This window comes from Ambystoma mexicanum, chromosome 2p (assembly GCF_040938575.1).
Source record: "Ambystoma mexicanum isolate Mex_15411 chromosome 2p, UKY_AmexF1_1, whole genome shotgun sequence".
Classification (NCBI taxonomy): domain Eukaryota; kingdom Metazoa; phylum Chordata; class Amphibia; order Caudata; family Ambystomatidae; genus Ambystoma; species Ambystoma mexicanum.
Window position 1 is genome coordinate 1,090,767,024 of NC_090923.1, and position 25,697 is coordinate 1,090,792,720.

General features: G+C 49.4%; 1 protein-coding gene across 7 annotated transcripts in view; it reads left to right on the plus strand.

Annotated features, from left to right (window-relative positions):
• The window catches only part of LOC138567144 (mucin-2-like), a 497,812-nt gene that overhangs the window by 453,854 nt on the left and 18,261 nt on the right, over nucleotides 1–25,697 (plus strand). The window contains exon 1 of one of the 7 annotated variants that reach the window (XM_069645078.1): nucleotides 20,585–20,780. The exons of the other annotated variants lie outside the window; for them this stretch is intronic. The gene's annotated coding sequence lies outside the window, so the exon portion shown is untranslated. Of the gene's footprint in view, nucleotides 1–20,584; nucleotides 20,781–25,697 lie in introns of those variants that run through there. 7 annotated transcript variants of the gene reach the window in all.

The following is a 25,697-nucleotide window of genomic DNA, read 5'->3' on the forward strand; positions in this document are numbered from 1 at the left end:
AATCCGGGGCAATTAGGATCATGGTCTTCCGAAACCTTCTCAACCTACTGATCATTTAAGGAATGACAGGGACCGGAGGAAACTCGTACAGAAGTGGGAACTCCCAGTCCACTACGAATGCGTCTCCTAGAGCTCCTCTCGGGGGAAATTCCCTTGAGCAAAATCTGTCGCACTTCCCGTTGATACTGGTGGCGAACAGATCCACTTGAGGGGTTCCCCAAAGGGCGAAGATCTCTTGAAGGACTTCCTGAGCTATCTACCATTCGTGGGAGACTGTGTTCTGCCTGCTCAGAGCGTCCGCTGTCAAGTTCTTCTCTCCAGCTAGGCGAATTGCCGATAGAGAGATTCCTTCCTGAATTGCCCAAAACCAGAGCTGCATCGCCTCTCTGCACAGTGGCAGTGACCCTACGCCTCCTCTTTTGTTGAGGTAGTGCATGGCCACTATATTGTCCGTCATTATCAGGACGTTTCTCCCCCTGTCATGATCTCTGCTTCCAAAAGGTCAGGGTTTTCCCAACTCCCTTGGAAGCAGATCCATAACCCAGGTTCCGAGTGCCAACCAGTCCCAATTGGGACCTTTTGGACCCAGTCCTGGCGCCAGTAGCACCAGGCTCATAAATATGCCCAGTCCCAGCGCTGTAAGCGCCAGGCTCATAATGCTTGGGTGGACTTACCTGCAGCAGACCATGCTGCTTACTTGCCTGCCAGTTGAGCCTCTGATCCTCTTCTGTTTGGAACTACTTTTCCTGTTGGGTGGGGCAGGAACAACTCCCTAGATTCAGAATACTGGAACTCTTCTGGAAAGCAGGAACTCTTTTCTTACCTAGGCGTGGCTGTGGAAGGAGACACCTAAGCACTACAGGAGGCTATTTAAACCACACCCGATGGATGAATCTTGCTTTGCGTTATTCTGCATCCTCTGCAGCAGAACGCTCATCGTGTCTTCTGCATCTGATCCTGGGCCTAAGGAAAAAGGCTTACCATCCTGAATCCAGTCTTCAGCAACACCTATAAAGACAAGAAAGAACAGGTTAGCATTACGGTCTTCAGTGACAGCTCTTCACTTACCTGGTCCATCGGCTGTCACCAACGCCTCGCGCTGCATTCCGGCATCTGAAAGACAAAGGCTTACCTACTCCTCGTGCGCTCCGGAGGTCTTCACAATGCATTCCGGCATCTGAAAGACAAAAGCTTACCAACTCTTCGCACACTCCGGAGGCCTTCGGCGCTGCATCCCGCATCTGAAAGACAAAACAAGGTGCGTTTAAAGACATTGGGGAACTTTAATACTCACGTGCTATTACTCCTTTCCACATCTAACCCAGTGGGTATTCCGGCACCCTGCAGCCGCTTCGAACTTGTACCTGCAAAATAAAAAGACAGTTAGAGCGCATCGTGAAGCAGGCAACAAGCGCTTACTTACGTGCTTCCAGGCGCTTCTATTCATCACACGGGCTCCATCTTCAACTCACTTCAGCCCATCATCCGCCATCGCCGGAACCCTGCAAAACAAGAAACATTACTAAAGACTTTAAAGACATTAGAATTACTCGAAACTTACCGTTCGTGCAGTAAACGACGGACAGCAGTCCTCTGAAGTCAAGAGGCCTGCTCCCCTTATCCAGTGAAGAAACTGGTTACAGCACCCTGCCCCGAGGCAGATGGAGAGCACGGCGTTCACTTACCTAAGGTGAGAGCGTTAACCTTTGGGGTTCTACAGGAGAAGAGAAAGGGAAGAAGAGACAGACATTCAATAACCCAGTTCCTTAATCCCATATTTTCTATCTGCAGACACCTTACCCTTCGAGTCAGACATACAGTGCACAGAGGTCCAGCCCAAAGAGCCAGCCGTGTGTTACACTTCACCTTTGAAGATACGGTATACGCCCAGTCAAGACCGGCGCCTCTACGGGAATCAGGTGAGCGTTACACCCCCGTACAGACGTCAGAAAAGCCTTCAGTGCCAGTCTGATGGCTCAGCTCCAACAGGTTGATGTGTAGTCTGGACTCCGATGGAGACCAACTACCGCTGATGGTCAAGTCGTTGGCATGGGCTCCCCACCCCTTGAGTGAGGCGTCTGTGACTACTGTTATCTCCGGCCATGGTTGCCAAAACAGTTCTCCTTTCAAGATGTTCTCTGGAGAGGCCCACCATTGAAGGTCGTGGGCTATCTTGTCCGGAATCCGGAGGAGATCTGTCATCCTCCCTGAGAATTGTGACCACTGAAGGGATCTCATTCTCAGGCGAGCCTCTGGCACAAGGAATATGCAGGATGCCATGAGGCCTAGCAACCTCAAAAGGTCGTAGGCTGGGAGACGTTGGGCATTTTGAAACCTGGTGACCATCTGCAGAATATCTTGAGCCCTCACCTCTGATGGCGAGGCTTTTCCCAGGGACGTGTCCAGGACTGCTCCAATGAACTGGAGTCTCTGTGATGGTATCATCTGTGACTTCTTTAAATTTAGGGAGAAGCCCAGCCTGTGAAGGGAGTGGCAGACATAATCTAGTTGGATCCGAGCTTGTTCCGAAGAAACTGCTCTGATCAACCAATCGTCCAGATAGGGGTAGACGTGAATCCCTTCCCTCCTTAGACTTGCAGCCACAACCGACATTAGCTTGGTGAAGACCCTCGGGCGGACGTCAGCCCAAATGGCAGAACTCGAAATTGATAATGAGAGTTGCCAATTGCGAACCTCAAGTACTTCCTGTGCTTGGGATGGATAGGCACATGGAAATAAGCATCCTGAAGGTCCAGAGATACCAACCAGTCCTGAAGCTGGAGGGCCTGAAGGATCTGAGAGAGAGTTACCATCTTGAACTGGTCCTTCCTGAGGAACTTGTTCAATTCTCGTAAGTCCAGGATGGGCTTCAGTCCTCCGTCTTTCTTTGATATGAGAAAGTAGGGGGAGTACCAGCCCTTGTTCCTGTCCGCTACAGGTACCGGTTATATGGCAACTTTCTCTAGCAGGTCTACAACTTCCTGCAAGAGGAGCGGATCCGGCACTTTCAGAGAGCTGTTCCCCGGTGGATGTCTCTGAGGGATGCGTAGAAAAGGCAGGCAGTAACCTTGGGCAACTGTCTCCAATGCCCAAGCATCTGACGTAATAGCCTGCCATTCCGTCAGATGGTGAGTTAACCTGCCCCCTACAGGTGTCTTGTGATGGGAGACCTCAGAGTGGTTTGGGAGCGGCTGATGCAGTTGCCGAAGGTAAAGTGGCTCTTGCTCCTGCTGATGCGGCTTTCTTTCCTTTACCCCGTCCACCACGGGTAAATTTTCCTTGGCCTCTTTGAGTCGGCCGTCCTCTGCCTCTTCCATATGAGGAATAATAGCGAAAGGACCTTCCTCTCCAAGAGGATCCTGAGGGACGAAAATTAGTTTGTCGGATTGCAGCTCCTAGTGACTTAGCTGCTGCTTTAGATGTTTGTAGTTTTTCCAAACTGTCATCCGCCTTTTTACCAAATAGGGAAGAACCGTCAAAGGGCATATTTAAAAGTCTGGCCTGTACGTCAGAAGCAAAGCCGGACTTTCTCAACCACGCATGCCTGCGGATTGTGGTACTTGCCGCCATGGCCCTGCTGATACTGTCAGCAGAATCAATGCCAGTTTGAAGGGACTCACACATTGCATCTTTACCATCTCTGATGATATTTAAAAATGCGTCCCTTTCTTCTCCTTCTGGTATGCAGTCAGCCGCCGATGAAGCACACTCCCAAAGGGTGTGGCTGAACCTAGTGAGCGTACAAGTTGCATTAATAGATTTTAAAGCCATGCTACAGGCTGAGAAGACTTTCTTAGCCCTGGCATCATATTTTTATCATCCCTATCATGAGGAGCAGTGGGGTAAGCAGAAGTACTGCCTGATGAAGTTGCAGCCTGGACCACAAGACTCTCTGGAGTAGGGTGCTTAGATAGGTATTCAGGGTCAGCAGCAGATGCCCTATATTTCGCTGACAACTTCTTTTTAACCGCAGGGACAACTTCAGGAGTTTCCCAGTTAGTTAAAATCTTTCTTTGTAAAGCAGAATGAAAGCGAACCACAGGATCCTCCTCTGGACCTTTATCCAGAATATCTGTGAGGTCATCCTGTTGAAAAACAGGTGAAGGCGCAGACCAACCCATGAACTCCATAATTCTTGACATTAGGGTTCCATAAGGGGTATCAGCATGTTCCCCTGGGTCTGGTTTGACAAATTCCACTTCTGGGGAAGTGTCTAGGCCACTTGCTTCCTGTAATGCATCCTGAAGGTCTTTCAACCTTCTTTCCTCAGAGGCAAAAGTCTCTGGTTCAGGTAATGTGGTCCTCTGCAGCCCAAAAGGCCTTTCTTGGTCAGAATCTTCCCTTTCTTCAAAAATTGAAGTTAAGGGGGGATGCTCTGGTCTGTGAAATGGTATAAAACCCATCTCTAAGGCAGAGGGAGCCATCATCAAAGGCCTTGAAAAGGTCGATGTCGTTGACGCCGATGTAAAAATCCTCGAAGGCGCCGACAAAGAAAACTGGAAGAGGCCTCTAAGAACTCGAGAGGATTGGAATCCTGCTCGAGGATGTCGACGACGTTCGACGTGGTGTCGGAGGCTCTCGGTGTAACCGTTGGCTGTGGAGTAGCCGTGGGTCTTTCTATTAATCGGCGTCGATGTCGGCGTCGTCTCGATCGACGGATGCGTCGAAGAACCCTTCAATAACTGCGTCGATGGCACCGATCTATGCTTCGAAGGGGCTTTCGACGATGGCGTCGAAGATGCTTTACTTCCCGATGGCTCATGGCTCTTTCGGGTCGACTCTTTCGCCGGGTGCTTCGACTCGAGGCGTTTAGATTTTTTGGGCTTTTCACCCGGGGTATCACCCTCAGCTGACTTCGAGGGGGACGAGGCCGCTTTCTCGAAGGTGCTTTGCATCTTTTTTCTGAATTCCTCCCACTCAGCTTGAGAGCTGTGTTTTGTGGGGCAATTTACTCTTTCAGGGGAACTAGAAGACGATAAAGGGGATATTCTTCATCTTTTTTTCGAGTGTCTAGACCTCGACGAGTGGTGGGAGCCACTTCGAGACCTAGACCGAGAATGCTTTCGACGGCGAGGAGACGAATGTCTCGACTCTACCGCGGAAACTTTCGAGGAAGTTAAAATTGACTTCGCTCTCTCGAGCTTCCCCTTACGCTCCTTCAAGGCTTTCGCCGTCATGGATAGGCATTCCTCACACTCCGAACACTGGTGTTCGATTCCCCGACACCACAAACAGATCCTGTGAGGATCCGTCAACGACATTTTCTTCCCACAGTCTTGGCATTTTTTGAAACCGGACCGAGGAGTCGTCGGGTCAGAGGAGGAAGCCATCGAGTACGAGTCGGTTTTCTCGAGGAAATATGAATATATATCGACTGATGAACTGAGCAACGGTATTCCGAGGCACACGAAGCGCGGAAAAATGGAACTGAGCAACGGACGCTGCGCGTGGCCATTTATAGGCATGATGACGTCGGCGTCGATACGGTGGCCGTCGAGGAGCACCTACTCGACGGACGTTTACGCACAGCGCCCTCTACTGGGAAAAAAAATTCCGAGGCCAGCAAGCTGGAGATACAATATCATAGATAAGGAATACGTCGGAGGACACAATCCCTTCGAAAGACGATTTAGTCAAGCGGGTTTATGCTTAAGGCTGCAAAAATAGCCAAAAGCATTACCATGTTTATCTAGTATAATCGCGGTAGAAAAGTTAGGGTAGATACCACTGCCACCAGCCAAGTCTAAATGTTAAAAGAGCGAAACAATGCTCAGGGAGGTACAGACAGAAAAGGGGTACAGATTAGCCCTTTACAATACTCCATGTAAGATGGGGTGTACTGGGTCTGTGCAAATAGTGACTGGGTAAAGTAAATGGCAACTTTACCTTTCACTGGGGGACAGTAGTCAGCCCCAGCGAAATGGAGTCAGAGGGCAGTCTTAAAGACAACCCTGGGTTACTACACTGAAGGTGCTGTGTAACCCACAAAAGAACAGGGGTACCTGGAGTGGTGTGCTCCAGTGCCCAAGATCACACAATGAGCCAAAACACAAGAGTAGAAAAAGGATGTACACTCTTACCAGGTGGAAAACAAAACTCCAGAAATCCAGCAAAGCTGCTGGGGGACTCACTAGGTGAGGGAAATTGGGGAGAATTCTCCTTCTATGGCTAACACTATGACCCAGAGGATAGTAATTGGTTTAGAGGAGAAATACAGTTTTTGAGTGAAAGTCAAATAGTTTCTTCTTTTAGCAAGGATTTCCAGCCTGACTGGGAATATTCATGAGCATGCGAATCCATACCGGCCCCCATGCTGGAGAATGACAAAGTTGACAGTTGTTCTCATCTCATCTCTGAGGAAGGTAAGGTAAAGGACATGAGCTGAAAGGACGGGGACTCTCGGCAGGATCTGGGTTGACCAATCAGCAATGATTAACAGTGGTGTCAACAGAAATTGATTGGGGTTTGGCTCGATGGACCAGCCCTAGACAATTCTGGGGTCTATACAGTGCATCTCTCCTTCAGCAAACGGTTTTCCGAGCCACTCTATGTTTGGATAGACAAGGCGAGCATAAACTACGCCAGGGCCTCCAACCCTTTTAGGCCCCTCTGTTGTACTTTACAGTATGGATACGATAATCCCCTTTTATGGCGTTTCAGGGAGTTGGGGCGGGGGGGGTCTCGATGTTCTGAATTGCTGACTTAGGTGAACCATGAATGATATGAACTGAAAACACCTGTGTTGCCTTAATTTTCAGGTGATTTCCTAAGAGTTTCTTAAACCACTCATCTGCTCTCTCCCAGACTTTCATTAACTCCCGTTTCCTATATTGAGGTTGGGATGCGTCATCGGGCCTGAAGGATTTTGGATGACTGTCAATTCGCCTTCTCCTGCTCTTGTCAAGGTTCACATCTTGAGCCCCATACAGCTGGCTGTATGGAAGAGGACCAGGGACTTGACCTTCCTTCCCTGTAGAGAACGACCAGTGACCACCTCTCTGAATACTGTTCAGGTCTGTATAGATAGCTGATCGAACGGATAAGGTGAACGGTTTTGACGCACTTGTTGGACCGCCTGGTCCACTCACTACAGGTCACGCCACCATGACCAAATCTCCATCCTTCTGTAGGGCTGACTCCTGGCCGAATGGTTTGACCCTTTCTTTGCATTTTACCAACAATGTACTTCTGGTCAATCAAGGTGTTCTGCCACTCTTCTTCTTGATCAGCTGAACTCATCCACTGGCCACCAGTTTTCAGTTGTATAAAGTTTGGCGTTTTGCCTCCATACAGGACACCCATTTTCTTCTTTGTTTCTGCCTTTTCCACAACCAACAACCTGTTGGCCTAGGAGACGCACTTGTGCGTTCCCTTGAACCACACCCTCCACATCTCTTGCTCAAGCTTCTCGCGCCTGCCTTTGGGTGTTCTCTTGGCTTCGATTTCTCTCCGATTCGGGACTTCTCTTTCCACCTCGACTGCTCTCTGGTTATCTCTCTAGTACTCTCTCCGCTATCCTTCCCAGTACCCTTCCGCCTTGGTCTCTGATGCCCCAATATAGTAGGGTCTGCCCGTACGGAACATTCCGTCCATTTACTACAGCTGCTCTGGTGTTTTTCCCGCTCACTTGTAGCATTCTCCAAAGCTTCTTCGTCCCAGTACCTCAACCGTCAGGGTAATTCGATGTTTCACAGTAACACATGGTTTTAGGCATGAGTTTAGACTCATGCGGTTCAGGTCCTATCATCAGCCTACCGGGTTGTGGTTTAAAGGGGCTTTGCCTTCTAATCGCGTCCTTATCACCAGGAGATTAGTCCCTTCCCATGAGATCCACCCACATATTACCACCACTAGGGCAATTATTGGTTAACGGCCTAGCCTAATGGAGAGGCATTCCCCTAGGGAAAAGTAACGCCATCTGAAGGATTAGCACAATATATATATATTTAATGAAAACACTTAAGGGGACGTTATGGTTAAGTTGCACTAATAAAAACCTATGAAGTTCAATGAAAAAACTTTGTTAAAGGGATGTTATGGTTACAAGTAAAACCGAAAACCCCCGTAAATTCGGATGTATACGAATTGTTCAAACTACAATTGTTCGAATTACAATTGACCTTTGCACAATTGACCTTCACAATGCGGTCAATTGTGCAAAGGTCAATTCGGACACTCGACTTTCGGTCAATTCGGTAATTCGAACAATTGTGTTCGAACAATTTGGGTAATACCGTAAATTCACCAGTTATGGTAGTCTTAGCAGTGCACAGTGGTAGCGCGAGTTATGGTTGCTTAGCAAAACACCAAAACACCCAGGACATCAAAGATGACACCACAAATTTCATTGATGACATCACATATCTGGGCCACTTGTTTTTGTTCACCGACATATATAGGCCAGGTGGTTTTGTTCACTGACAGTCAGAATATTAAAATTGAAAAAGGTGCTATATATCTAGACATTAACCTTGTCATATGTTCTTTAAGTACTTTCCTTAGGGTTTGGTCTGAGCTCATGGTGCACATACATGGGTAAATGAGCAGGCCTCAAGCACACAATTCATTTGTATACATGAAGATAAACTTTAATGTCATTAACATTTTCTGATGATGCAGTTTCTTTCTTCCTTACTTTAGTTTCCCTGTATGTGCCTCTGATTTGTATGCATTGTGGTTATTCGTATGTATTGTTTGTACCAGCACAAGTGTTTTAAGTGTTGTAAGTCATGAATTGTTAGCTAGTTATTACATGTTTAATATTACTCAAAACTATAAGGTAGCATTCATTACTGTACTATCCAAAATTACAAGATTATAGTGTACTTCTATGGTGCATGCGGCAGTCATTACCTATGTCTATATATGATTAGGTTTCTGTATTAACAACACTCAAATACAATGATTTTAGATGAGTACACTCTTTAATAGATGAAGTAGTTCACGATAGGTCTCCCAATCAACCCTGACATCTTGTTACTAACAATATAAGCACAACTCCTTGTAGGGACTTTTCATCAAAATGTATTTCAAATGTGATGTCAGTGATGCCATCAATGAGTTGTGATGTCATCTTTGATGTCCTGGGTATTAGTCTTAGCAGTGCACAGTGGTGGCGCGAGGAACAAGTTACTTACCTGTAACTGTTCTCCAGCATGGGTCTGGCATGGATTCACATGCTCATGAATATTCCCCGTCGTCAGGCTGGGAATCCTCGGTAAAGAAAAAACCAATATCAGTTTCGTTTCTGATCTGTCTTTCGTAGTAATAACCAATCACTGATCTCTGCGTCATACTGACCACAGCCAATGACTGCCCTCTACCTAAGCCCCGCCTCTGGCAGCCATCTTCAGATTTGGAAGCACGTGAAGTGGCAGTATGACCAAGTGAAGAGCCGCAGAGGGGTAGGCGGGAGGGTTCGCATGTGAATCCATGCCAGACCCATGCTGGAGAACAACAGTTACAGGTAAGTAACTTGTTCCTTCTCCAGCATGGGGTCTGGCATGGATTCACATGCTCATGAATAAAGAATACATAGCAGTACACACATGCACAACCACGGGAGGTGGCAAAGGCTCAACATTAAGCATTACATCAAACTCAACATTAAGCAGCTCTTACCTCCTCACCAGGCTCACCTTAAGCGAACAGGTTGCGCAGCACTGCTTGGCCGACCCTGGACTCCTCCCTGGAGTCCCGATCGACGCAGTAGAATCTTGTGAAGGTGTGCGTCGACCTCCACGTAGCAGCCCTGCAGATGTCCAGCAGGGGCACACCAGACAGGAACGCCGTGGTAGCAGCGATCGCTCTGGTCGAATGGGCTCTCGGACGGCCGGGCAGCGGTCGGTTTGCCAACCGGTGACAATGCATGATGCAGTCGGAGAGCCATCTGGAAATGGAAGTCTTCGAGAGAGCCTTCCCTTGATTCACAGACAGTTGTGACGTCTTCCGAAAACTCTTTGTGCGGTCCACGTAGAACTTCAGTGCCCTAGCTACATCCAGCGAATGCAAAGTCCTCTCGGCCGTCGTCGAAGGCGACGGAAGGAAAACTGGTAACACCAAACGCTCATTGAGGTGGAAGTCAGACGGCACCTTGGGCATGAATGAGGGGTGCGTCCTCAGCACCACCCTCGTGTCATGAAAAGTCAAGTATGGAGGCTTGGAAGATAGGGCCTGAATCTCTCCCACTCGTCGTGCAGAGGTGATGGCCACGAGGAACGCTGTCTTCCATGAAAGGAACTTCAAAGGCGCCGAATGCATAGGCTCGAATGGGGCCCCCCCATGAGCCTGGTCAGCACCACATTAAGCTCCCACGCCGGGGCAGGAGCCTTCACCGGCGGGAATGATCGGAATAGTCCCTTCATAAATTCCTTCACCAAGCAATGAGACCACAAGGACGCCCGTCCCGTCGTCCTGGTATATCGAGAGATGGCAGCCAGATGCATTTTTATGGAGGCGTGAGCCAGTCCAGCCTTGGCCAGCAACAGCAGGTACGGCAGCACTTGAGGGGCCGTAATTCGCAGAGGGTTAATCTTCTGTGCACGGCACCAGACAGAGAAACTCTTCCATTTATGACTAACACTTGAGAGTCGAGGACGCCCTGGCCTTTGCAAGAACCTCTCTGCAATCAGCCGGGATATCGTACCCTCCAAACTCTAGTGCTGCAGGAGCCAGGCCTGCAAGTTCAGCGACTGTGGGTCGTGGTGGAGAATGGCGCCTCCTTCTCTGGAGAGAAGATCCGCGTCCGCCGGACTGGTGGGGACGTTGACAAGTCCAGAAGGCCCAGGAACCGGACCTGCCTCGGCCACACCGGTGCGACGAGGATCATCCTGCACCTGGACTTCTTGAGCTGGTTGATGAGGCGGAGCAGCAACGGCAATGGAGGGAACACTTCTAGAAACAGGCCGTCCCAAGGGAACGAGAAAGCATCGCCCATGCTCCTCGGCTGTGGGAACCTGCTGGCGAACCTCTGGCACTTGCCGTTCGTCGCCGTCACGAACAGGTCGATATGGGGTTTGCCCCATCGTTGGAAGAGTCGATCCACTTGATCCTGGCGCAGTTACCACTCGTGGCACGAGCGCAGTTCCCTGCTGAGTGAGTCGGCGATGGTGTTTTTTATTCCTGCCAGGTGGAAGGGAACCAGAAACATCCCCTGGGCGACGGCCCAGTGCCACAGATCCTGGGCCTCCTTGGAAAGGGCTGGGGATCTGGTGCCCCCCTGCTTCCGTATGTAGAACATCATGGTGGTGTTGTCGGTGAAGAACCTCACCACTTTGTCCTTGAGGGACGGGAGGAACAACTTGAGCACCCAGAACACTGCTCGGAGCTCCAAGATGTTGATGTGAAGAGACTTCTCCTCCGGGAGCCAAAGGCCTCTTGCGTGGAGATCTCCGGGGTGGGCCCCCCCAACCCTCCAGAGAGGCGTCCGTAGTCACCGTCTGCTGAAACGTCGGGGTTTGAAAGTCCGTGCCCGTCGTGAGGTGGGCCCGGGTGCCCCACCATAGGATCGCCCGACAGAACTCCTCGTCAAGGGGAATCCTGTCCTCGAAGCAGCCCATCGCCTGAAACCAGCGGGCGTCGAGGAACTCCTGTAGCGGACGCATCCGAAGTCTGCAAAGGGGCACAAGGTAGATGCATGACGACATCATCCCGAGAAGGGACTTGATGGACCTCACCCTGGCCACGTCCGTGGCTACCAGGCGCCGCACCTTGCCCAGGATGGTCTTGGTCCTCTCCTCTGAAGGGGAGGCCAATTGCTCCACTGTATCGAACTTCGCCCCCAAAAACAGCGCTACTTGCGATGGAACCAGGTGGGATTTGGGGTAGTTGATGGTGAACCCCAGCTCCATGAGCAACCGGACGGTCCTCGCCGTATGATCGACGGCGGGTTCCCTTGACCTTGCCCGGATTAGCCAGTCGTCCAGGTAGGGGTAGACGTGGATCCCCTGCTGGCGCAGCCGCACCGCCACTGGTGCCAGGCACTTGGTGAAAACCCTGGGTGCCAACTTTAATCCGAACGGTAGGGCTCTGAATTGGTAGTGGTGTCCCTGCACCACGAACCTGAGGAACTTCCTGTGCCTTTTTAGAATGGGGATGTGGAAGTAAGCATCCTCCAGGTCCAACGACGATAGGAAGTCGCCTTCCTCCAGCTGTCCCAGCACGTGCTGGAGGGTGACCATCCTGAATTTCTGAGCCTTGATGCATTTGTTTAACCGACGCAGGTCCAGGATGGGGCGCCAACCGCCTGTCTTTCTGACGAGGAAGTACCTGGAGTACAATCCGGAGCCCCGGAGCCTCCTGGGGATGAGCTTGATGGCACCTTTCCTGAGCATCACCTTTACTTCCAACAGCAGTTGAGGGACGTGATTCTCCTTCCTGGCCACGGGAGGAATGTGAGGGCACTTCTTTAGGAATTCCAGCGAGTGCTCGTTGGCCAGTGTGTCCAACACCCAACGATCGGTGAAGATGGACTCCCACACTCTGATGAACTTTGTCAGCCGGCCTCCCACCGGGGTGCTTCGGTGGGGGCCCGACAACCCGGCCGGGTCAGTCTTGCTTGGAAGCGGCCTTGCCGCCTTGGCGACGACGGCGGGAACCCCCTTGCTTGCCGTGACCTCTGTAGGCCTCCTGGGAAGAGGAGCGGACCGCCTGGCGGTAAGTGGACGAGCCACCGCTGGATCCTTTGGAGGCACCCTGTCTGCCTCCGGGGCTCCGAAAGGGCCGTCGCTGCTGAAGCACCCCAAGGGCCCGGGCCGTCTACCAGTCGGTCTTGACGGCCTGTAGAGACTCATCTACCACCTTACCAAAGAGGTTGTTGCCGTCGAACGGCATGTCCAACACTCTGGTCTGGATGTCCTGGCGAAAGTCTGTCGCCTTGAGCCATCCTCATCGTCTGAGGCAAACTCCGTTGCCCAGTTGGCGAAACCCGGTATCGCCAATGTCCGTCGCCACCATTATGGCGTGATCCAACGCCACATCGCCCTCCTGCAGAATCTCTAGGGCCTCCGCCCTTTTGTCATCAGGCAGGAAATCTAGCAGGGGAGCTATCTTGAACCAGAGTTCCCTGTCGTAGCGGGCCACGATAGCTAAGGCATTGGCCGCCTTAATCGTCGTCGTCGCCGACGAGATGACTTGTCGTCCCATAGAGTCCAACTTCTTTCCCTCGCTGTCCGGCGGGGAAGTGGAAGCCGAAGCCGCCGCGCCCGCTGCCTTCTTCTTAGCCGCTGCCGAGACGACCGAGTCCGGCGTGGGCTGGGCCCCGAGGCACAAGGGGGCGGCATCGGGGACTCGGTACTTCTTCTCGTACCTGTCCCTCTTGGCGAGTGTCGTGGCAGGGTTCTTGAGGACAGCAAGCCCCTCGTCCCAGATGTCATCAAGTAAAGGCACCGCGAGGACCGTCTTCCTCTTAGTCTCTTGTCGTTGGTACAGAAACCCCTCCTTTTTCTGTTCTTCAGGGCAGAGCTGGAAGAGCTTGGATGCCCTGGTTATCATGGTGTGGAAAGAGCCAACCTCGTCGGCTGGGGACGCCCGCGGGGTGGGTGACGACGGGATGTCCGCTGTGTCATCGCCGCCGTCATCGTCCGTCCCCGTCACCGTATCCTCTCGAGGCAAGGGGGATGAGGGGTCCACCGGTCTCGCAGGCACGAAGGGCGGAGCGGGATGGACTCTCTTCCTCTTGTTCGGAGGGCTTCCCGACAGGCCTGGTTCTGGCTCCTCCGTCGGGGTGCGTGGTAATCTCGTCCCTCTCTCAGTACATAAGGATTGGATTGCCAACAAAACCGAGCTATCCTGGGGCTCGGGCAATGGCTGCGACGGACGGGATGGCTGATCCACTGGGCCCTGTTCGTCGTCGCTATCTTCGATCACGTCAGCAGGGACCGCCCCCTGGGATCGAACCTTCTCGAACCTCTCGTTGAGGTTTATGAACCTCTCATTGAGGCCTATGGACCTTTCGTTGAGGCCCTTCTCGGTCTCCACCAGTTCCTCCTCAGAGGCTGATTCCGAGTCTGTAACGGCCACCGCCCCCCCCCTCTTTTTCAGCCGGGGGCTTCACAGGGGTCTTAGCGATGGGCTGGAAAGAGGATTCCCTCTGCGGCGGCAGGGATACTCTGGGCCCAGAGGCCGTTTCAATTGGCATAGACTCAGCTGGCTCTGCCAGGGCCGCAGCTACCACTTCGGAAGAGGCCTTAGCCAGGTGGATCAAAGCCCTCAACACCTTAGGTGCGTCCTGGGCCTTCGCCTTGGGGGGGGGGGTCAGCGCCTCGCTCCCCCTTCGAGATCGACCGGGTCCGCTCCAGCGGCCTACCCAGGTTCTCGGACTTCCTCTTCCCCGAACCAGAGCGCTGGCTCGTGGTCGAACGTGCCGGGGAAGTAGCGCCCTGCTTGGCAACCGAAGAGCCTGACCTTTCGGCGCTCCCGGAGCCCGCGGACTCGCGGTGCTTGGCCTTCTGTTGGGCCCCCGTCGCCGGGGTGCACTCAAAGGACTTAGAAGCCCGCTCAGACTTCTCCGCCTTCTCACTTGCTGTGCCCTTCTCCAGCCAGGTGGCGAGGCGGGAACGACGATCTTGTTTGGTCCGTTCCGAAAGGTTCTTGCAGAACGCACAGTCCTTCTCCACGTGCGTCTTGTCCCCATGGAGGCAGTAGAGACATTGCGACTGCTCGTCCTCCTTGAAAACGTTATATAATCCGCATCCAGGGCAGTTCCTGAACAGCTTGGATCCGGGCGTCGAGCTCCCCTTGTCCTGGGCCATGTCCGTTGAGGTAGGCTGCAGATCTTCCGGAATCCTCCAAGAAGTGTAAACTCGATGAAAACTTCACCCTTGAGGGGCGTAGAAGAATTCTGAAACGGGTCCCAGTTATCGGAAGTAGAAACGGTGGAGCTTGAGGCTCAATTAAAAAGAAAAAATAAGAAATTCTCCTGAAAAAGCGTGAAAACGCAGTAAAAAACTTGAGCGCTAAACACGAGGACTCCCAACACTTGAGCGTGCAGTAAAAATCTGAGGGTGGCTGCCAGCGGCGGGCTTAGGGAGAGGGCAGTCATTGGCTGGGGGCAGTATGACCCAGAGATCATTGATTGGTTACTACTAAGAAAGACAGATCAGAAACGAAACTGATATTTCTTTACGAGGATTCCCAGCCTGACAACAGGGAATATTCATGAGCATGTGAATCCATGCCAGACCCCATGCTGGAGAAGTGCAATGTTGTGTTTATACGTTTTTGCCGCGATGTCCGCGGACACCAGTCGCGGTCTGCGAATCCAAGATGGCGGTGGTTTCCAAAAATCTGATGCACTTCACGCTTTTCACCATCCAATCAGTAGGCACGTCCGATGTCCGCGCACACCACGTTGCCCTCTAAGCCAATCAGAGTCCTGTCCGCAGACCGAACAGGGAAGTGTGTCCGCAGAGCACACCTATATATCACGAATTTTTTGGACCTAATTTTTAGTCGTTTTAAAAAAAAAAAACTACTGGACAGACTTCCACCAAATTTACAAAAGCACACTTTCGGGACCAAGCCGTCACGCCTGCCGCAAATTTGGTGGAATCCGTCCAGTGGTTAGGGCTGTAGGCGTGAGCAAAGTTTTTTCATTCCATGTGGAAAAAAATGTGGGACCACCCCTATAACTTTGCCGCCCCCCAATTCACCAAACGTTGCAAATATATATTACAGGGGTCTGCGGTAGCGGCCCTATAGTTCTGGTTAAGTTGCTCAATCCATAGGAAGAGCACTTTTTGGGTGTTTTATATCTTTGCTCCCCCTAGATGTAGCCTCACGAAACCTTACAAAGAAGGTATATGGCTGTGTCAGATCAATTCTGCAAAGTTTGGCGAGGTTTCGTCAATGGGAGGCAAAGTTATAGGGGGGGGGTCCTAAAATGTGTGGTTTTTACATGGTGTAAAGCTTACCTTGTCTCTGCAGGAGCGTAAGTGGGCTGAAACTCTTTGGGCTGCTGTTGCTGGTCAAAAGGTTCCCCCTGTTTTAAAAAATAAAAAGATAAAAGAAATGGAGTCTAGAGTCCACATTAGAATCATTCCTACGGTTGGCTCCCATTATTCCTGCTGTTAGCTCTTACAATTTTTTTGGGTGCCCGCTTCCCGTCTCACCTGTGATTTGGTTTTGGGGAGCTCTCCGTCCTGCTATCATGCAGGGGTGTGTTGGTAAGAGGCAAGACTTTTCCAGAATGACGATTTCTGAGAGTGATTCTGAAGGTATCACTACATATTATACCCACTAAAAAGATCGCCGTATATATGGTAGTCTGGAACAGCCATAGGCATTATTTTTGGGGGGATAATTCTTGGGGTTTTTGGGAGAGGGGGTTGCAGAGGTGTCCCCCGCTCCTTTGAAAATAATGCTGGGGTGTCCCCCGCAGGTTCCATGCCTTAATATCCCCACAAAAATATCGCCATATTATATTAACACATGGAACCCTTCTGAAATGGTAAGTATCTTGACAATTATGGTTTTGCTGTAATCTTGCTTTGTGCGGTAGTCTCTGGGGACAATAGTGTTCAGAGGGGGTGTTCTCTTGACAAAGTCTAATCTTTTTCTGTCTCTTATTTGCAGGTTTTGAGGAGAGAAACAATTCCTAAGTGAGGATTCACAGGCTTTTAGAATGAACACCATGAAGTCTAGCAGTGCTGAGGTAAGGTGGCGTGCATAGTTAGCAACGTAATGATGAGCGTCACGGCCTGCTGCAGGGCTTCTCTGTGTGGCCGAGTCTCAGAGAACTCAGCAACCGCTTTCTTCAGGAATGCGGTAAGTGAGCGCGTAATTTGTATCTGCGCGCATACTGTAATTTATGTCTTAACAAAAATACCTTTTATTGCAGGTTACGGAATGTCAGAGGTTGAAGTAGAATCGTAGTTGTCTGACACTGAGCTCAGAGAAAAGCTCCTCTTACTTGGAGAACTGCTGCGGTGAAAACTTGTCCAGTACGTAGGTTCTTTGGTCTGTGGAACTTCCTGGTATTTCGATAAGTTTTAGAAGATGCTTTTTCCTTTTGTTTTGACAGGTCTTTGAACAGAGCGCCGGTAAGAGCTGCACCACTGTCAACGGAACAAACGCAAAGCGCAATCCAAGGTACGGGCGGGGCTTATGTAGTCCTCAAATCCCAGCTACTAGTTCCTTCAAGCTATTCTGTATGTAACCCACTAGGCGGCCATCTTGGGGGAAACCCTCTATCATTAAGCTCTATGCGGGCGCACTGTGGATTCTAACACTGATGAATGAGAGGAAAGTCTGACATGCCATGCTGCTAACCATCTGGTCCCTGCATGTCTGCACAATTAACCCTTGATTCTCGAGGTGATCATGACAAATGGACACAATGGAGACAATAATTTTGGCTCACATCTACAGCCCAAACCACTGCACGGATATTCACCAAACGTGCGGCAGGAGCGGCGGCTTGGCCCTGAAAGTGGCTTTTGTAAATGTGGTGTAGATCCGTCCAGTATTTTTTTTTTTAAACTACCAGAAAGTAGGCCAAAAAAGGTGTGAGATATCTGGGTTCGGTCCTTGGACTCACTTCCCTGTTTGGTCTACGCACAGGCCTCCGAATGGCCCAGGGGCCAACATGTCGTCCACGGACATCGGACGCACTTGCTGATTGGATGGTGAAGCACGTCAGATTTTTGGGAAATGCCTGCCATGTTGGATCTACAGACAGGACAGTGCGGTGGGGAAAAAGTCTACCAAACAAACATGGGAGAGGGTGCAGAAATGGTAGGGAAGTGGAATGAAGGTAATGTAAAGCCGGTTTTATAGGTGAAAAAAGGGTTTGTAAATGCCGCCGGCTGCAGGCTATGCCCCCCAGAATAGCTGCACTGGGTAAAATCACCACAGTAGTAATATGTGCATTGTAATTATATGTATGGCCAAAATCACCCTAGTAGGAACAGGTGTACGGTAAAGTAGTGGGAATACAAAGTGTTTGTAATATGGGGGAATAATGTAATTTAACTGGATAGAGTACTTATGTTTGTAGTACAATTGAGGATAGTGCTCAAAGAATATGTAGTTAATTCAGATATCGTATTTTAAGTGCTTTGCAGTGAAGGGTGTTTTTGAAGTAGTTGGATACCTGTTGGCGTATTCTAACTAGATTGACTTTGCAAAGTGTTCTTGCAGTATTATGGATGTAGTTAGATACCTGGTGGTCTATTCTAACTTAATTGTGCTACAGTTTAGGGACTACATTTGGGTTGAATGAATATTAAGTAGACATTTGTTAAATTTGCTGGTAACATGCTTTGGGGTACGGAGGTATCATTATATTGAAACCAATTACTTTTTTCACATATGCAGTCTAGTGCCCTGAAGTAGTACCTACTGTTGTGAAGGTTATCTTTCCAAGAGATACTTGGCCATGTGTGAAGCCTGTAAGCTTACAGTTATTTTTGGTATTCATCTGCATTGTACTTTAAAAGCATTAATGGGCATATTGGCTATGTGAGTTTATTTGTATGGTGGAACAATTGTCTGAATTGCAAAAAGGACATAATATGCCATGATTTGCATTCTGAAGAAGCTGGTGAAATGAAATGGATTCAAAAAATGTTATGGATACATATAGAAATCCTTCATTAGGGATGTGGTTTTGTGAAACATGGTTGCATAGAGTGCATGTATGTTTCCACGTATATGAAATCTGGAAGATTTCATTTATAGGGATGTTTTTGGTTTCCAGTACTTGTATTAAGTACATTAGGAATTATTGTGGCTCTTGTGTGTTTATGGTACATTTTACCATTCCTGCACAGTAGCCCAATTCTTGCCTTATACGAGACACTAAGTGTTGTCAGGATTATTTGTGGCATTTCTGTGATGGACGAGAATTTGCACACAACTGGTCTGAGCCGTTTAAGTAAATGTGAACAATTGTTGGCAACTGAAAGAAGATTCACTGTCACATTAGCACAGCAGGAGAAGAGACATTTGTGTCTTTTCTGATGGATGTGAACTTTCCTTTGTACTTGATAGTTTGGTGGTTGTATTGTTTGATGCAGGAGTTGGTAGTTTTTTTAGGGGTATTGTTGGGAAATCTGCTATAGCTTCTGTTTCCATTATTTGTCTTTTAAAAGGTTTCTCTGTTTGAGGTACATGGTGCACATTTAGATGGGTGTATAGTGCCTGTAGCCTGTTGTATTCCAGGATGCAAGGAATGCCGGCATTTACTTCTATTCCTAGTTAACTTTGACGCAAACGACTATTGAGTGTACGCGAACATGAAAGTGCTACATAACCCATACCTTCTTTAAAGGCTGTGCTGCCAATGTCAATCAATGCTTGATCGATGGTTAGACCTTGTGATTTGTGAAAAGTGACAGCATATGCAAGTGACAGAGAAAATTGCTCTCTGCGTACGTACATGTCTTTGTCAGTAGAGAGGTTAGACACATTGAAAAGAAAGAAACATCCTATTGTTTGGCCAAACTGAATGGTACAGTTGTTGGCTTCCAGACATATTGCATGACTATAACAATCGCTCCTTTGACTAAGCCTTGTTCTACGTCAATGTTACTTTTAAAAATTACTCTACAGATTAGACACAAAGTTAATATTTTCTCTAATCTGGCTATGTTGAAGATATATTTTTCTAAGCTATTTAGTCGTGTTGTTAACACATTGGAAGCATCATGCCGTGCACTTCTAGTTTGTCTGGAGCTGATCTGCAGTATAGGTCGCATTTCTTTTTTCAACATTGTTTTGTTGAATTGACTACAGCTTGCAAGTGTTGGCATGGACATACACTATAGATTTTGTTGTGCTCATTGTTCCATGACATCAGGAGCAGATGTGTTTCACCCATATAGCTCATGGATTAGTCTACTATTTAAGATGGATTTTGCATCTTTAGTAAGCAGCCCAATTCTAATGCTTTTTAAAATGTTCGCATATGTGAGGTCTGAAGACTGGCAACATTTTCACTACAAAGAACCAACTCAAAAAATGTGCCTGAGATTTACATTTCCAATGCTGCCGAGAGCTTTACAGCATTCTTTGTGTCCTAATGTTTTGAAAATAGGTTGCCCTTTCACTGGCATCAACTGTAGGTGGTCTCCGAAAACAATAACATGTTTTCCTCCAACCAGTTCCTCGAAGTTGGTTTTTAGGACTTTCATTCTCAGATGAATTAAAGCCAACATGAGGTTGGACGCCATGCTTACTTTATCAGAGGTTTATAATTTTTACATGTACAGGTATTTCATGTTTAAAACCATGCTCAATTTCTTGAGTGACTTCCAGATAAATGGGGAGTAGTTACTCATTTAGCTGAGATTCCAGAGCGGACAAGTTTTCCTTAGATTGTTTATATTGATACACAGGATTTTCTACCTCAACCAGAATGAGTGGTTCTCCAAGTGGATCTTGGGGAAGAGTGTTTTTGGTATCTTTGGTGAGCTCCAGTAACACCAGTCTTTCATACCTTTCAAACAGTGCAGGAGGCAAAGCCGCCCTATAAACACTAACCCTGACACGGGAAAGTCACAGGAGTATGGCGAGAGTGTTTTTGGCGTTCAGTCGAGTGCGGGCCCGCTTGGATTAAGCTGCTTCTGGAACTTGACAGGGGGTTTCATCCCCGCTCTCCTTTGCACGAACGATTCACTCCGTTATACGGAAAAACAAAGAAGATCAAAGAAGATTGAATCAAGCCCGGGGAGTTAGTCTCTCACTCCACCCTGCACCCATGGCCTCGCACACATCAGCAACAGCGACTCCAGGGTGGGCCTCTGGATGAGATTACAACCAAAGCTCTTCGTCTCAGCGAGGTGAGTGCTTGCAACAAACATTTAAATAAAACACAAGTGCCACAGGCAATACATACTTTGCAACTTTTGTACGAGAATCACGCAGGCTCCGACAATATATCTCTGATGCGGAATTGTTAGACGCTGGCAAAACCCACGACAGCGTATCTGCCGTGTCTCTGCATAAAACAAACAGAGAAAAGCTTGCACATGGAAAATCTTCAGTGCTATTATTGCTGCAGATCCTGCAGAGCTCCTCCGCCCAGATGGATACACAAGACAGTGATGGTAGCACTTGTGCTCTAATCCATGGGGAGACTAGACAATTATCTGCAGACTCATCAGCATTTCTCTCAACTAATATCCACAGACTTACACGAATTGCATGATTTTAGAAAAGCTGCATCCAGCCCCGCGTTTAACCCTGCGGCTAGCGATAGTCATGGCCTGTTGAACTGTGATGTGGTGCATTTTTTCGCTAAAGTCCTATTTGTCACATGTCACCATTTTGCGCCGGCACATGGCTACGTAAGGCTTCTATGCCTAAAAAAATCTTATTTGCAAGGATAAACTAAATGAAAAGTCTCTTGCAACAGATTTTGCAGATTGCGATGATCACATAAAAGCCAAAGCTAGTGTGCTGGGTGTGGATTTACCATCTAGCATAGCAAACTGTACAAAAAGTACAGACTTCACGGGAAAACATAACATACAAACCAGTCATTCCACTTACTGCTTAGACCGGCTGGTTACCAATAAATCTCCTCAAAACAATGTAGTGAGACCTGATTAGAGTTTAAACCATGACTCTTGTCCGTGAAATCAAGACATATCCAGTATCACCCATAAGCATGACCATCTTACTGAGGAAGTTTCGCTCACAGAAGTGTGTGTTGAGACAGTGTCTCCTGTGGCAGCTAACTTACCCCAAGCTCAGCACTCATTGGTTCAAAACGGAAATCCATCAATGACTCGAGTACTTAGACTGCAACAAGTGATACCTACTATCACAACCATAGCGAATCACAAAGTCCCTAATAAGGCACGACTGTTAGTAGCTGTGGGAATACAAATCCATAATAACGTCATGGCGGGCTTATCCATCTCACTTGCCCCATTTTTTAAGATGTACGAGACAATGACAACATGAAGGATCATGCTACGTTGCTAGCAATGATGCATACAGAAGTGATTGATCTCCAGACCTTCACCAATAACGTGCACGCTCGACTTGAACAAGAGGCAAAAACCTCTGCGAAGTGCAAGTGCAAGTTCGCTTATGTGACCTAGCAAGTGGTGACCAAACGGAGAAAGCAACAATGATGGCGGCCTTGGTAGACTCCTTGAAATGGATTAGAATACATCCACATGGTCCACAAACTCATGGCCTTCCGATTCCAACTAATACAGGCAATTCCACTGTTGAGGTTGTGATTCAGGAACGAGTTAGTAAGGGAAATAATGATGAAGAATTGATAGATCAAGTAGCTGCGCCTTTACTTAAAAGATAAAAAAATAAAATGAAAATCTTAGAGGTATGAGAATAACCAAGTATTTGATCATCTCTTGGTACCTAAACCTATATCTACGACAAAAGTAATACACATAAACCAACTGTTTTCAAGAGTCCAAGGCATAAATTAGATGTTAAAAAATGATTAACAGAGTTTGCTAAGTGAAATGTCCTTGATTAGCAAACAAACCATTTGATTATCAATGCTGTACTAAAATTTGTAATGCCACCAGAAGTGATTTGTACCCAAAACATAAAATGAGCAATACAGCATTTTTGTGTCCCGCTGAAGACATTACCGAGATAAGTCAGGCCTACCTTTCTCATGCTTGTGTCAGAAGCGGCTAGAGTGAGCGTGAAAGTGAGATTAGTGCGGCTTGACAGACCACGGACCACGCATTATGTTTGCTAGGGTCCTTTTCTCTGATCTGATCAGTCGGACTGCTGGAGCTCGTTCGGCTTGGGCGGCTGTCGGTGTACGCAGTGTAGACTCTGTTTTGTCTTGCGTTGGCTGAGGGGAATAGTAAGCCGCAAGCCGCAGAGCTGAGCAGTAAAGAGCTATCAGGAGCTTCCGAGCGGCTGAAAGTTGTAGAAGTGGCTGAGTCTGCACTGCGCAGCTCGGTTCAGAGACGCGCTGAGCCGAGTGGGTGCTGTGCTTGGAGCTCGGTGCCGGGTGAGTGGAGGGGTTTTCACTCGGGACCCAGCATTTCATTGGGAGAGCTTGTAGTGGATGTTTTGTTTGTATACACTGTATACACTGAGTTTGGTCCCATTATCCGTGTCCGGTTTAGCCTGCTGGTTGGCCCGTGCAGGCTGGAGTTCTGTTGTATACACTCCTTTTCATAAATTTCGTTTGTCCTTTAAGCGGGTGCAAGGATTTCTACTCTTGGGAGGTGCGTGAAGAGAAGGAACAAGTTACTTACCTGTAACTACTGTTCTCCAGCATGGGTCTGGCATGGATTCACATGCTCATGAATATTCCCAGTCAGGCTGGGAATCCTCGGTAAAGAAAAAATCAGTTTCAGTTTTGTTTCTGAACTGTCTTTCTCCTAATAACCAATCACTGGCCTCTAGGCCATACTGCCCCCAGCAAATGACTGCCCTCTACCTAAGCCCCTCCTCGGGCAGCCATCTTCATATTTGGTAGCACGTAAAGTGGCAGTAGGACCAAGAGAAGAGCCGCAGATGGGTAGGAGGGAGGGTTCGCACGTGAATCCATGCCAGACCCATGCTGGAGAACAACAGTTACAGGTAAGTAACTTGTTCCTTCTCCAGCATGGGGTCTGGCATGGATTCACATGCTCATGAATACAAGAATACATAGCAGTACACACATGCACAACCACGGGAGGTGGCAAGGCTCAACATTAAGCAATCACATCAACTCAACATTAAGCATCTCTTACCCCTTCACCAGGCCCACCTTCAGGCGAACAGGTTGCGCAGCACTGCTTGGCCGACTCTGGACTCCTTCCTGGAATCCCGGTCGATGCAGTAGAATCTCGTGAAGGTGTACGTCGACCTCCACGTAGCAGCCCTGCAGATGTCCTACGGGGGCACACCAGATAGGAACGCCGTGGTAGCAGCGACTGGTCTGGTGGAATGGGCTATCGGACGGCCGGGCAACGGTCGGTTTGCCAACCAAAGACAGTGCATGATGCAGCCGGAGAGCCATCTGGAAATGGAAGCCTTCGAGAGGGCCTGCACAGGCGCACGAGGTAGATGCACAAGGACATCATGCCGAGTAGGGACTTGAGACCTCAACCTTGCCACGTCCATGGTCAATAGCCGTTGCACCTTGCCCAGGATGGCCTTCGTCCTTTCCTCTGTGCCACTGTGTCGAGCCTCGCTCCCAGGAACAGGGCGATTTGCGACGGCACCAAGTGGGATTTCGCAAAGTTGATCGAGAATCCCAGATCCGCAAGCAGCTGGACGGTCTTTGCTGTGTGCACAACAGCGAGTTCTCTTGTCTTCGCTCGGATGAGCCAATCGTCCAGATAGGGGTGGACGTGGATCCCCTGCAAGCGCAGCCATGCCGCCACTGGTGCTAGGCACTTGGTGAATACCCTGGGCGCCGACTTCAATCCGAAGGGAAGGGCCTTGAACTGATAGTGTCGCCCTTGGACTACAAATCTCAAACTTTTGATGCCCTTTTAGAATGGGGATGTGAAAGTAGGCATCCTCCAAGTCCAGCAACGATAGGAAGTCACCTTCCTCCAGCTGTCCCAGCACATTCTGGAGGGTGACGATCCGGAACTTCTGGGACTTTATGTACTTGTTTAGAAGACAAAGGACCAGGATGGGTCGCCAGCCGACCGGTCTTTCTTACGAAGAAGTATCGCAAGTATACTCTGGACCCCCAGAGCCTCTTTGGGACGAGCTTGATGGCTCCCTTCTTCAGCATCGCCCTTACTTCAAGCAGCAGTTGAGGGACGTGGTTTTCCTTCCTGGCCACGGGTGGAATGCAGGGGCACTTCTTTAGAAACTCTAGAGTGTGCCCGCGGACCAGGGCATCCAGCACCCATTGGTCGGTGGAGATTGACTCCCACACGCTGACGAACTTCGCCAGCCCGCCTCCGACCGTGGTGCTTAGGTCGGGGCCTGACGCTACGGCCAGTTCAGTCCTGCTTGGCAGCGGCCTTGCCACATTGGCCTCCTTGGCGACGACGACGAGATCCTACTGATTTGCCGCGTCCTCTGTAGGCCTCCTGCGACGAGGAGCGGGCCGCCTGGTGGTACATCGAAGAGCCGCCGCCAAATCCTTTGGAGGCACCTTGCTTGCCTCCGGAGTTCCAAAAGGGTGGCCGTCATTGTTGCAGAACCCCCAAGGCCCGAGCAGTCTGTCGGCCTTGATGGCCTGCAGCAACTCGTCCACTGTCTTGCCACATACGTTGTTCCTGTCGAAGGGCATGTCCAGAACTCTGGTTTGCATGTCTTGGCGGAATTCGGTGCCTTGAGCCAACCACGCCGGCGAAGGCACATGCCGTTGCCCATCTGGCGAAAACCGATGTCAGCAATGTCTGTGGCCACCGTTATGGCGTGGTCTGATGCCACCTCACCTTCATGTAGGATCTCCAGGGCCTCAGCCCTCTTGTCGTCCGGTAGGAAGTCCAGCAGGGGAGCGATCTTAAACCAAAGCTCCCTGTCGTAGCGGGCCACAATCGCGAGGGCGTTGGCTGCTTTAATTGTCATCGCCGGCGATGAGATAACCCGCTGTCTCATGGCATCCAGTTTCGTCCCCCCGCCGTCCGGCGGGGAAGTTGAAGCCGTCGCCCCCGCCACTTTCTTCTTGGGTCGGCTGCGTCCTAAGGCACATGGGGGCGGAATCCGGGACCCGGTACTTCTCGTCCCGGTCTCTCTTGGCTGGGGTTGTGGACGGGTTCTTCAGGAGTGACAGCCCTTTGTCCCAGATGCCGTCAAGTAAT